Here is a 12,673-nt window from a genome sequence, read left to right as displayed (position 1 = left end):
AAGGCCCCCCAGGACTCCTCAGCTCCTTTTCTTCTATGACGCAACAGTCTTAAGGCCACAGGAGAAAGGGCAGCAAACTTTTTCTCGCCTAAGACATCAGCTCAAATCTGTTGCCAGAATAAGATAACAAACGCTTCTACCCCTGTTAAGTCAGGACACTACACTGATATAACACACACATGTCTCGAACCACTGGGCAAGGGATAGGAAACTTCCAACCAAAACAATCACAAATACAAGATAATCAGTGACTGCAACAGGGAGGAGAGGTGGGAACACTGACAAAACCACACTTCTGGGGCCCCTACTTCTGAAGATAGGATCTGCATAAGATGGGGGCTGAATCAGGAAAACTTCCTCCTTCACCATCTTCGCACCAAGTAGCAAGCTACACTATTCTCTCACTGGAGTAAAGAGCAGCCACCAGAAAGACTCCGAAGCTTGTGATGTACTACAGGTTATGATAACAAAACACAAAACTAGCTCACTTGATCATGACTGGATACCCTACACTAATGACCCAAAAGAACTGGGCTCATCTCTAAGCCCACAATACTATTTAAAGTTCCCTATGCTATGTTCAACATTTAATCTAAACTTAGCAGACACAAAAAGAGAACAATCTGAGTTGAAAGGAAAAAAATAATCAATAAAAGTAGACTTTATATAACCCACATGCTAGAACGACCAAGACAAGGATTTTAATTTTTTTCTTTTGTGTAGTACTGGAAATTGAATGCAGGTGTCCTTTACCACTGGGCTACATTTCTAGCCCCCCCTTTTTTTTGAGACAGGATCTTGCTAAGTAGCTGAGGGTGGGCTTAAACTGGAGATTCTTCTGCTTCAGCCTCCAGAGTCAAGGGGGATCAATGGCATGCACCACCACACCCAGCAAGGAACTTCAATTATGATTAATATGTTAATGGACGTCAGGAAAAAGATGGCCAACATATATGAATAGATGGGTAATTTCATCAAGAAGATGGAAAATATTCTAAAAGTTATATACAAAGGCTAGAAATAAAAAAAAATACAATGTAAACAGACTAAGAATCAATGAACCTAAAGACACATGAAGATAGAATTTATCCAATGTGAAACCGGAGAAAAAAGAAAAGAGGGAGAGGGGAATCCACTGACACTGCAAAGTAACAATGGTCTAAATGAAGAAAAAAACTGAAAGGAAGGTGCAGGAGGAAGAAAAATGGCTAAGTCAAAAATACTGGAAAGAGGACTGGGGATGTGGGTCAAGCAGTAGCATGCTAGTCTGGCATGCATGTGGCCCAGGTTCGATCCTTAGCACCACGTACAAACAAAGATGTTGTGTCCACCGAGAACTAAAAAATAAATATTAAAAAAAATTCTCCCTCTCTCTCTCTCTCTCTCTCTCTCTCTCTCTCTCTCTCTCTCTCTCTCTCTTTCTCTCTCCCACACACACTCTCTCTCTTAAAAAAATTTAAAAAAATACTGTAAAGATAATGGCCTGGAGTTTAATAGAAGTAATGAAAGATATCAAATCATGGATCCACAAAGCTTAGAGAAATTCCTAGCAGGATAAATATAAAACCAACCAACAAACACAACTTGACACATCAAAGTCAAAGCAGCCAGGGGGAAAGTATTACATATACAAAGTACAAATATAAGAACTGTCAGACGCTAAGCAAGCCAGAAGACAATCCTTTTTTTCAGTGCTTCAAAATAGTGAAAGAAAAAAAGCTGTCAACCTAGAATTTTAAGTGCAGGAAAAAGGAAGGCAACATAAGATTACTAACATTAACTGTTCTCCATGCCAAACTGAATATTGTTATCTTCAAAACTAACTCAACAAAACTAACTCAATAAACACAGTAAAAAGTGATTTTATCCTGAAAAAAAAAAAGTTAAATGCTGAGCAGTCCAAACATTTTACTTAATATCCAAAATCCTTCTAAAACCTTAGAAGGGGACATAGCTCAGACGCTAAGCAAGCCAGAAGACAATCCTTTTTTTCAGTGCTTCAAAATAGTGAAAGAAAAAAAAGCTGTCAGCCTAGAATTTTATGTGCAGGAAAAAGGAAGGCAACATAAGATTACTAACATTAACTGTTCTCCATGCCAAACTGAATATTAATTGTTATCTTCAAAACTAACTCAACAAAACTAACTCAATAAACACAGTAAAAAGTGATTTTATCCTGAAAAAAAAAGTTAAATGCTGAGCAGTCCAAACATTTTACTTAATATTCAAAATCCTTCTAAAACCTTAGAAGGGGACATAGCTCAGTTGGTAGAGTGATTGCCTTGCATGCATAAGACCCTGGGTTCAATCCCTAGCACTACCAAAAACAAAAAACAAAACAAAGCAAAACCCTTCTAAAAACCTTCCTGATTCTTCTTGTCCCATCTATAGCTTCAAATACTATAGAACTGAAGCAAATAAAAGAAAATGAGAGGTGGGGATGTAGCTTTCTGGGAAAGTACTTGCGCATGGATAAGGCCCTAGATTTCATCCTCAGCACCAAAAAAACAGGAGAGTGCGCAAGCCAGAGGAAAGGGAAAGCAGAGCCCAGGACAAACTCCTTACTACCACAAAGGTTCCTTCTGAATAATGAAATTATAGCTGATCTTTTCCCCACCACTTTTAAAGTTTTCAAATATTCTACTACAAACATCTTGTCAAATTTTCCATGTTTAAATTCTTTTTAAAAATCCTATTAAAGCAAAACTGACAATGTACCAGAGTTAAATAACATTACATTTTACAGACAGGACTGTGATTGATTTCAAATTCTCACTTTCTTTTTTTTAGTTGCAGTTGGACACAATACTTTTATTTCACTTATTTATTTTTATGTGGTGCTGAGGATCGAACCCAGGGTCTCACACATGTGAGACGAGTGCTCTACCACTGAGCCACAACCGCAGCCCCTCAAATTTTCATTCTTATTGGCTGATGTCATGTCACACTAGAATTTCGCTGCTACTTATATAAAAGTGAAGTGATCAAGAAGGAAACACAGAAACCAAGCATGATGGCACCTGCCTATAATCTTAGTCACTCAGTTGGCTGAGGCTGAAGGATCACTAAATTCAGAGCCATTCTGGGGAACTTAGTCAGACTCACCTCAAAAAATAAGAAGAAAACAGTTTTACCTTCTACCATAGTTCCATCTATCAATGTGTCAAAATATAAAAGCAGCAGCTTCTGACTTACCTGTTCCACTTACTGCTACCACCTCCAACAATTAAAAAGTAGTTACTAACAGACAAGACTTTCTTTCAGGCAGCCTTTAAATCCAAAGATCACAAACACTAAAGACTGAAAAATATCTGCTTGCTGAAGATAAAGCACCCAGACTGGTTCACGGCACTGCATATATTCTAGCCCTCTTCATTATCCTATTAACAAAGATTGCTATTCTCATTTATAATTTAGAAAGTAGAGATATTAGGGTTCAGTCCTTCAATTGTATTACCAGATTTCCACTGTGGATATCGATGTCATTAGCTTCTTCTACTTAGACCCACTAACAATGAACAGACCATATTTAATAAAAATGCCAACCCTGATAATATTTACTAACCTTGGTTTATATATTCATACATACGTATTTAAATACAACTGTACATATTTAATAAAATATCACAAAAAATTTATTTCATTGAGTAAAATAATTTAAAATGGTTGTGTCCCTAAACTTCAGAAGATTAAAATCTTAACAGTTCAAAATATTGAGCATTCACAATCAAATCTGCTCTTTCAAATTACAAGTTCCTAGTTATCAGTCAATAATAAGACTTAAAAACTCTATTAAGAAAAATAGTGTTGCAGGGGCTGGGGTTATGGTTCAGTGGTACACACTTGCCTCGCATATGTGAGGCACTGGGTTCAATTCTCAGCACCACATATAAACAAGTAAACAAATAAAGGTCCATCAATAACTAATAAAATATTTTTTAAAGAAAAGAAAGATAGTGTTGAAGCTCAGGAGACTGAGGCAAGAGGATCACAAGTTCAAAGCCAGCCTCAGCAACTCAGTGAGGTCCTAAGCAACATTGCAAGAGTCTGTCTAAAAAAATAAAAAGGGCTAGGGATATGTCTCAGTGATTAAGCACCCCTGGGTTTAATCTCTGGTACCCAAAAATAAAATAAAATGGCTGGGTGCAGTGGCACATTCCTATAATCCCAACATCTTGGGAAGCAGAAACAAGAGGATCCAGAATACAAAGCCAGCCTCAGCAATTTAGCGAGGCACTAAGCAACTAACTCAGTGAGACCTGGGTCTCACAAAATAGGGCTGGGGATGTGACTCAGTGGTAGAGTGCCCCTCAGTTCAATCCCTGGTACGAAAAAAAAAAAAAAAAAAGGTTTGGTGGTTCAATCCATAATACAAAAGAAAAAAAAGCATGTTAATGGACTGGGAGTGTAGCTCAGTGGTAAAGCACTTGCCTAGCTAGCATGCACAGTTTCCTGGGTTTGATCCCCAGCCCTGCAAAAAGAAAAAGGAGGGGGAAAAATATAGCATTGGAAGTTAAGTTCAGAAAATACCTTACAAGCTGGAAAAAATATACATGTGTCAATTGAGATTTAATAATTCTAATGATTTCTTCTTCAGCTAAAGTAATAATAAAGAGATTTGGAAATCTATAATGTACATTTGTAGCAGTACAGAAAAATACATACTGGGTTAATAAATCCCAACTTCAGTATAAGTCAGTATAAGTCACTTCCAGTTTTCACTAGAGTAGAACAAGGAGATAAGGAGAATACATGTGAAAGATATTTGCAAAGCTAACTGATAGATACTTGGTTTTACTGTATTTTAGTGTAAAAGATGGGAAAAGGGACATGGGGCTATTTCTGCACTAATCATGGGCTAATAAAAACATAAGGTCAACCAGACATAGTGGAGCAGGAGTATCACAAATTTGAGGCTAGTTCCAGTAACTTAGTGAAACCTTGTTTCAAAATAAAAATTAAAAAGAGTGGGGGACATAGCTCTCAGTGGTGGAACACTCCTGAGTTCAATCCCTAGTACCAAAATAAATAAATTAATTAAATGAAAATTAAAAACTATGAGGTCAAAAAGAACCTAGAAGTTTGTGTAGTCTGTTTAACAGATTTACAGAGGAAGAGTCTGAGCACAAGGAAGTAAAATTATCCCAAAGAAAATATCAGATGTTAGCAGCAAATCAAGCAGGTAAAGGGAAAGGCAGAGTACAAAGAAAGCCAGGAAAAGTTTAGTGTTTTTTCCAAGGATTATGGAATCTTACCAAAAATATCAAAAAAAGCCTACACTTAAAAGGGAATGATGAGCATCTGCAAAAGGCCAAATTTGCCTTACAAATCCTATTACTTAAGCACTGGTTTGGCAATTTAGTTTCTCCTTCCATAACATAATCATTTATTTATCACCTCTAGTCAAAGTTTATTTAATCCCATTGGTCAGAATTACCTCTCAATTAGGCCTCCAAAATGCATGACTAAAACTACAAACTATTTACTACTCACAATAGAAGAAAAACTTCAATGACAAGGTTAGAACATAAACACCAGAAGTAGAAATAACAGGAGAGAAATATTTTGCTAAGAATGAAATCATTGCTGTCATTCATTATTCGAATACAAACTAATGTAGAAGTGTGATTTTTTTTTTTTTTTGGTACTGTGAATTGAACCTAGAAGTGCTTAACCACAGAGCTCAGGTAAACTTTTGACCTTCCTCTCAGCCACCAGATTCACTGGGATTACAGGTGTGCAGCCCAGCCACCATTAAAATATTTTTAAACAGACAAAAGACTGATAAAGAGGTATTGTCTTGACGTGGTACTCATGCACATTTGGGTGCCCTGGAGCACCAAGTTATTAAGTAAATGCTATATTTTGTCATTAAAAGAGCACAAAATGTCTCCTTTGTAAGTTTTTAATACATTTTATTTCTTACATCTGAAGCTGTAAGAAAGCTTTAAAATCTGATCCATACAAAAGAATATACCAAGCCCATAATTGAATCTTCTTTCAATGAAATATGCCAAATGAAATGAGAATTTTATGACAGTATAAAAGAGAAATCTCTCTCTCATTTAAGAAGAAGGATCTGGCTGTTACCCAGGCTAGTCTCATATGATCCTCCTTTCTCAGCCCCTGCATGTTATAGGCCCAGCAATCACCGTTTTTTTTTACTTTTTTTTTTTTTTGGTGATGATGGGAATCAAACCCAGAGCCTCCAGCATGCTAAGTAGGTAATCTACACTAATATCCTCCCCAAACTCTATACCATGTTCATTTCTATAATTCATTTCAATATGCATATCTAGTATTTTAAATACTGAAAAATCATGTTTCAAAAACACTAAATTTTTAAAAATTCAAACCATAAGTAAAATAATTTTACTGAACTTGGGTGTAGGGATAGGGGAAGCAAACAAGCTGAAAAATCTCTTGGGAAAATTTATACAACATGCTTTCACTCTCTTAAGTTCATGACTAGAGATTTCAATATTCTCTGACACATTTAGGGGCTGGGGATGTGGCTCAAGTGGTAGCGCACTCGCCTGGCATGCGTGCGGCTCGGGTTCGATTCTCAGCACCACATATAAAAAAAGATGTTGTGTCTGCCGAAAACTAAAAAATAAATATTAAAATTCTCTCTCTCTCTCACTCTCTCTTTAAAAAAAAATTCTCTCTCTCTCTCCCTCTCTAAAAAAAATATTCTCTGACACATTTAACAAAGACTTTATTGGTGAATTACTGAGTATCATAAAGTTGAATAAAAGATACAATTAAAACATAATTCTATTATTTGGATTACGATTCAATTACACTGTTTAAAATTCTTTTATATGTGGGTGTGAGAGCTGGTATAAGAAGCATTTAGCCCAGACTGAATATCTCAAGAAACCTATTTCATTCAAAATCTTCCTTTTCAACACTCAGCAAACATACAACAGGCTTTTTTTATTTTAGTTTAATAAATGGGTGTTTAATTATTTCATATAAATATCTACCCAAAAAGAGTAAAGCTAATTTGTAAATCAGCAGTGTATCTAAACAGATATATTTGAGCCAGGTGTGCTAGCACACACCTAAAATCCCAGTGGCTTCAGAGGCTGAGGCAGGAGGTTGGCAAGTTCAAATCTAGCCTCAATAATTTAGCAAGGCCCTGAGCAACTTAGCAAGATCCTGTCTCAAAATTAAAAATTAAAAAATGAAGGATGGGGCTGGGGATATGGCTCAGTTATTAAGTTCCTCCAGGGTTCAATTCTTAGTAGTAAATAAATAACTAAATAAGCAAGCAAATTTGTCACCAGTTTTCCTTAAAGCTCCAGAGTGAAGATAGTCAAGCAAAGAACTAGGCAAAGAGCAGATACTCAAAGGTCTTACAAAATAAATAAATTATATATATATATATATATATATATATATATATATATATATATATATATATATATAATTTTAGCTGTCAACGAATTATTTATTTATTTATATGTGGTGCTGAGGATCAAACCCAGGGCATCACACATGCCAGGCAAGTGCTCTATCACTGAGCCACAATTCCAGCCCAGCACTTGCTCTAAAACATGAATTACCACTGACTAAGCACTTATTATGAGTTCATCATTCCACTGGGTACATACTCATAAAAATCCTATATTCTATACACTGCTAGTTGCCCTCCAACTTTTGCTTCCTTTCTTGATAAAAAGTATAATTAGCATATGACTCCTTTCTGACAGGTGCTCTCTAAAACAGAAGGCATCTCTCCATCTTCCTCATTTTTGTTACTAAAATGCAAACCTATTATCTGGGCCTGAAATAGTCCTGGCCAACAGAGGGCATGCTCAAAAAACAAAGCTAGGCCACCTGGCACCTCTGAGTGCCACAATGGCTCAGGGTTTGGTAATATAACTAGTGGAAGAATCTACATTAAAATCAAGAAGTGCAGGCATGGTGGCCCATATCTGTAATCCCAGGGGCTCGAGAGCCTGAGGAAGGAGGATCATGAGTTCAAAGCCAGCCTCAGCAAAAGAAAGGCACTAAGCAACTCAGTGAGACCCTGTCTTTAAATAAAATACAAAATGGGATGTGGCTCAGTGGTGGAGTGTCACTGAGTTCAATTATCTGTACAAAAGAGAGAGACAGAGAGAGAGAGAGAGAGAGAGAGAGAGAGAGAGAGAGAAAATAAAATTCTGACAGCAGTTTTCCCTTATCCTCAGGGCATAGGTTCCACCACACACAGGGCATGCCTGAAACCTCAGATAGTATTCCAAACCCTCTACATGTTTAATATATATAAAATATTAATAATAAACAATAAATTAACAACATACTATAATAAAAATTATTTAAAACTTGAGAAGAATTGTTTATTTCTAGAATTTCCCATTTACTACTTTTGGACTACTGTAGATCACAGGCAACTGAAATCATAAAATGCAAAACCACTGATAAGGCGAGACTACCACAAGAAAAAACACTATGAAGCAGACAATCCAATTTTAGTTAAAATTTAAAAATGTTAAAATAGGTACAGAAAGGGCTGGGATTGTAGCTCAATGGTAGAGGGCTTGCCTACCACATGTGAGGCCCTGGGTCCAATCCTCAGCACCACATAAAAATGAAATGAAGATACTGTGTCATCCTACAACTAAACATATATATATATATATATATATATATATATATATATATATATATATATATATATATGATAAATATTAAAAAAAACAGGTACAGAAAATATTCTGGAGAAAGACATCAGACAGTTAACTGAGAAGAAATGAACTATAGGGAATTCCACTTATTAATGCATTTCTGTAATGTACAATAAAATACATCTATTGGTTTTTCTTAGCACAACATAAATAAAATTCATTATAACAAACACTTACTGAACATACAAGATATTTTAAGAAAGCAAACACACAATAAATCAATTTCAGGTGGCCAGGAGGGGAGGATTTAAAATTTTTAAAAATAAATAAGAAAGCAATTTCATGTTTTAAGAGATGATTCTGAGTAGGGCACAGTGGCACACACCTGTAATCCCGCCTACTTGAGAGATCGAGGCAGGTGGATTGAAAGTTTGAAGTCAAATTGGGCAATTTAGGGAGACCTTGTCACAAAAATAAAATTTAAAAAAAAATTGTGGTATAGTGAAGTGTTAAAGCACCTACCTAACATGCATGAGGCTCCAGGTTCAACCTACATTATCCTCCAAAACAAAGACATGATTCTGATATTTGAGACAAAGCTCCAAAAATTAACCTCAAGAATCCATGAGTAATCTTTTAGAGATAACATCTCTCCCCTAACAATTAACAGTATGCACTTCAGTCACTTTTAGATGAAACAGAACAAGACTCAAACACCTTAGTATAGCTAGGGTAATAAAAGGTTCAGCAATGAAACTGAGATTCAATTTGGCCTAACTGTAAAAAGAGCCACAAAGCAAATCTTGATGAGAAAACAGATTATAATAAATGAGTCCTTACATAACAAAGAATGGGTCCCAATGGGCAAGGCAATCCCCAGCACCACCAAAAAAAAATAAAGAAGATGGGGATCCAGGTGCGGTGGCCCATGCCTGTAATCCCAGCAGCTCAGGAGGCTGAGGCAGGAGGATCATGAGTTCAAAACCAGCCTCAGCAAATTAGCAAGGCCCTAAGAAACTCCGAGAACCTGTCTCTAAATAAAAATATTTTAAAAAATGGCTGGGAATATATTTAATATTTAAATATTTAAAAAATATTTTAAAAAATGGCTCAGCACCCTCAGGTTCAATCCCCAGTACAAAAAAAAAAGAGGCTGGAATGGGTAGGTCAGAGGCAAAGTAAGTACTTGCATGGGGGATTCAAATTCCCTAGCACTGCCAAAAAAAAAAAAAAAAAACAGGAAAAGAAAAAGAAAAAGAAATACAAATTAAAATATATATCATTTTCATCTATCAAATTAACAAAAATTTAATTAGAGGTCTAGCTCAGTGATGGAGTACTTACCTGGCATGTGAGGTTCCAGGTTTGATTCCCAACACCAAAAAATAAATAAATAAAATAAAAACTACACAAGTTAATGCTGGCAAGAATACACACAGCAATCACTAGAATACACACCAGCAAAGTAAAAATACATGTCTGCAGGTTGGTGGTATGAGTCATTGATAGAAAACTTGCCTGGCGAGTGCGAGGCCCTGTGTTCCATTCTCAGTGAACCAAGGAGAAGAGGGAAAAAGAAAAGATGTCAATATGTGTCAATTAACCTAAATGTTGACATCTGCTGACCCAGTAATTTTTACTTTTACTAATGTAATATCTGAAATATGGAAAAACATTATGAACAAAGATGTTAGTCTCAGAATTCCTAAGAGCAAAACTGTTAACTTAAAAATCCAGCAATAGGGGTTAGGCAGTGCGTGTCTATAATCCCAGCTATTCAAGAGGCTGGGGAATAAGAATCTCAAGATTGAGGCCAGTCTCAGAATCATAACAGCTTGTCTCAAAAAATAAAAATGATGGGCTGGGACTGTTGCTCAGTGGCAAAGCACTTGCCTAACATGCATGAGGCACTGGGTTCAATACTCAGGACTGTATAAAAATTAACAAATAAGATAAAGGCATTCTGTCCATCTATAACTACAAAAAATAAAAAGTAAAATAAAATAAAATAAAAATGAGGGCTGGGGTAGTAGCTCAGTGGTAAAGTGCTTGACTTGCATGCATGAGGCCCTGGGTTAGATCCTCAGGACCACATAAAAATAAAGAAATAAAAATAAAGAAATGTGCCCATCTACAACTAAAAAATAATAAATAAATAATACAAATAAAAATGAGGGCTAGATAATGTAATTCAGTTGTAGAGTGCCCGAGTTCAATACTGACATACCGACTACCCCAAAAAAAAGCCCTAAAAATGTTTACTGAATTTTAAATACCTCAATATATCAAAATAGAAAAAAATACATAAAGTTACATTTACAAAATTATTTGCAGCTATTCAAATATTGTGTATTTACATAAACACCTAAATGCCAACACATGTGTACAAATAATTCCTTGGAGGAAATTTTATCAAAATGTTTACAGTTCTCATTGAGTTGTGGAGTTATGACTGGGTATTTTTCTTTTCTGTGTTTTCTACCATGATCACATCATATATGGCCTTTCTGGGAAAGGGGCCTTTTTGGTTTGGTTTTTTGTTTTTAAGCAGAAAAGCTTTTTTCTCTTCATCACACTGAAAAAGAAACGAAGTAGTATGTTACTGTCCATCCAGATATACCATATCTTCCTGGTTGCTAAGCAACAGATCTTGGTGTTCTTACATCATGCCTATCTTCTAGTCACACACAGAAAGCACAAACACACCCCATAAAATGGCAGTGTATTCACTCTGGAAGTGGACAGAAGGGCACACAAAGCAACTTCAGTTTTCTACTCAAACCACATATCTCCCACCTTATCTACTTTTGATGTGGCACAGTATTCCTTCCCAGCTGCACATGGGGGAAGATCTTTGTAATTCTCCCACTCTATCCCTCAATGATGATTTACATTTCAGTAAATTCACCCACTAAGCCAGAAATCAGCATCATTCTCAACAATTCTTTTTCATCAACTGAGAGACACAGGTAAGCCCTACTGCATTCTGAAAATGGCCAATCCTGCTCAAGAATGACAGCATCTGCTAAGATTTCTTACTGCTGCAGAGAAAGGGTGGTTCCCCTGCTGAAGTTATAAATCCCAATACTCAGTGGCATCCCTCCCAACAGCAGCATCTGCAATACAGAAACTCTTCCACAAAAAAACCCTAATTCTTGGGGCAACATCGGGCAAAAGAAACCTGACCCAGGGTGTTCTCCCCAAGCTGCTACTCCTGCTTCATCACCGGAACCATTATGGCCCGCCCCTGCTGCAGTAGCAGCCATTTTTGGCTCAGCCCTGCTGCAGCCCCAGCTAAAAGCCATAACAGCAAGGACAAGATGGCAAAGGACTTTAAAGAAAAACTCCATAATAAATAAGATTCGGCATCATGAAAAATGCTGCACTAATCTGCCACATCATAAAAAATATGGCTTTTTTTAAATGATGCATATATTCAAAGTACTACTTTAAACTACTTGTCATGATGTCACTAGTTATTGGTTATTATGGCAAAACAAAACTTACCTTCATCATAATACTTAAGGAACACAATGCTTAACTAGTTATGTTTCTACTTAACTAAAACAAAACCATCCTTTTTCTCCCTTAATGTCTTGATGAAAAAAATCCATAAATGTTATTTCAAACTCTCTTCACTCTCTAAAAACAAAGTATAATAATTCAATCTGTTTGACAAATGAGGCCCTTGCAGAGAGGCAAATTTTAGCTACCTTCATTTTTCAAAATCCAAGTACCTGGGGGTGGGATTGTGGCTCAGTGGTAAAGCGCTTGCCTGGGATGTGTGAGGCACTGGGTTTGAATCTTAGCACCAATCAAAATAAATGAATAGGGGCTATAGCTCTGAGGTACAGTGCTTCCCTAGCACACATGAGGCACTGGATTTGATCCCAGCACTACATAAAAATAAATAAAACAAAGGCATGCTGTCCATCTACAGCTACAAAAATAAATAAATAAATAAAAGTATTGTGCCCACCTACAACTAAAAAATATTTTTAAAAAAATCCACATTCCACCGGGTACAGTGGTGCATG

Source organism: Callospermophilus lateralis, unplaced genomic scaffold (assembly GCF_048772815.1).
Source record: "Callospermophilus lateralis isolate mCalLat2 unplaced genomic scaffold, mCalLat2.hap1 Scaffold_386, whole genome shotgun sequence".
NCBI classification, from domain to species: domain Eukaryota; kingdom Metazoa; phylum Chordata; class Mammalia; order Rodentia; family Sciuridae; genus Callospermophilus; species Callospermophilus lateralis.
This window is presented reverse-complemented; position numbering follows the sequence as displayed.